This window comes from Jatropha curcas, chromosome 4 (genome assembly GCF_041381405.1).
Source record: "Jatropha curcas cultivar XTBG-Jc1 chromosome 4, XTBG_Jcur_1.0, whole genome shotgun sequence".
Taxonomy (NCBI): domain Eukaryota; kingdom Viridiplantae; phylum Streptophyta; class Magnoliopsida; order Malpighiales; family Euphorbiaceae; genus Jatropha; species Jatropha curcas.
The window spans coordinates 21,659,911-21,662,126 of record NC_143154.1 but is presented as its reverse complement, the minus strand read 5'-3'; positions in this window follow the sequence as shown (position 1 = coordinate 21,662,126).

Genomic DNA, 2,216 nt, shown 5'->3' with positions numbered 1-2,216 from the left:
AGTTAAATGTAATGTTGATGCCGCTTATAATGAGAAGATAACGATGGCTGGAGTTAGGCATGGCCGGTTCAGTGAACCGCCGGTTCGAGATGTTTAAAATTTTGAACTGGAACCGACCCTTGAACCTCTGGTTCCGGTCCGGTTCTGGTTCCGGCACGGTTCAGCACGGTTTCGGCGAACAGACTGTTCAAATTACGGTTCCGATTCGGTTCCGGCATTACACAAATTTTTAAATAAAATAATAAAATTTTGATTCCGAATTCACGAATAAATAATAATTTTAAAATGTTTAAATTTTATTAACTAAATGAATTATTATAAATTTTAAAAGAAAAACTTCTATTAACTAACTTAGAACTATTATTACATTAAATTTACAAATTTTGCTAATTTCCTAATATAAAAAACTATAAATGGAATATAAAATTAATGGAATGAGTTGGAAATTATTATTTTCAAATACCAAGAAAATTATTTAAAAAATCAAATGAAGTAAATTTATGAATGGAAAAATTTGAGATTAGAGAAAGAATTTGGAATTGGATGTAAGAAAATAAAAAATAAACAATAGATAATTCCAATATTAAGGAAAATAAAGCAATAGAAAAAATAATGAACTATGGAAATTTGAGAGAATTTTGATTGAGAATAAGAGAAGAGTTATGATATAATTGATTGTGAAATAAAAAATCATCAACTCATCATATTTATACATGTTTCTCATTTATTAGTTTTCCAAATTGTCCCTTATAACAGAAAAATAACAGCAATATTTTTGGATAATTTAGTAAATTGCAGTAAATAAATGAATAAATGATTAAAAATGAATAAAATTTATTTACCAAAAAATAAATAAAAAACACCTATCATATCAAAAACTATCCGTTACACTCTTTTTTTGTACACTTGAAAGTATTTTCTTTTATATAAATCAACTATTCATGTACCATTTTTTATATAAATTAAGTCAAAAAATGTGTATTTTTTTCACAATTTTTTATAACTTATGTACCATTTTACTTCTCTTCACCATAAATCAAATCAACTACAATCAAATCAAGTGATATAAATTTTTTTATAAAAATTTTAAGCTACAATTTTTTGTGCATCCATTTTGAATCGGACCGGAACCGCCGGTTCCGGTTCATATTTTAACATTCACATGAACCTTAACCGGCCCTTGAACTGCCGGTTCCAGTTCAAAATTATGAACCGCTGGTTTCGGTCCGGTTCTGGTTCGTCTACAGTACGGTTCAGTTCCGGTTAGAACCGAACCGGTGGCCATGCCTAGCTGGAGTTGGGATGGTTTTGCGGGACCAACCTGCGAAGTTTGTGGCGGGTCCATGCTTGCCTTTGGGACGGGTTCAAAGTGCTTTGATGCTGAAGTGATGGGTGTGCGAGAGGCGTTGGGCTGGTTGAAGGCACAGTATAAAGATTTGCGAGTGGTGCTTGAATTGGACTGTCAAATGGTTCAGCAGGCATTAGAGAGTATTTTACTGCTTAATTCTTATTTTGCTTTGTTTATTCATGATTGTAAATTGAGTTTACATCATTGTCGATTTCTTATGTTAGAAAATCAGCAAACCAAGTCGCTTATGTGTTAGCTAGGGCCACTGGTTTTATGTCTGGTTTCGTTGAGTAGTTTGATAGACCTCCATCTATTATTCATGATGTTTTGCTTTTGGATGAGATTAATAATTAAGCAGCGTTTGAATGTTAAAAAAAAAAAATTGTTATATTAAAAACGTATTTTATCATCATATTTTAATTTTCAGTATTATTTTTTATTAATATCCTTATTATATAATTTAGAATGAACTATTTTAATATTCATAAATTATTATTTCCTTAGAAGAAAAATCCTCAATGACAATGATAGTTTTGTAATCTTTATATTTAACCTTACCTTTCCATACCATCTAATCCAACAAAACAGTGTTATTAAATTTTTATTTACCATACATTTCCTCTAAACACAAACATGACACTTACAATACTTTCCCATGCCATATTTTAATAATCCTTACTTCACTTCATCCAAATATAGCATTAATGTTTCGTGGACGGAAAGACTAAATATTCTAATCGAACGAGGCCATAACTTAGGATGAAATTATATATTTAAAGAAATAATAGGTCTTAACTAATTTGAGCAATATATAAGGAGTTAATAGTATTTGCCTAAAAATTATCCCTATCGTATAATTTCCTCGATT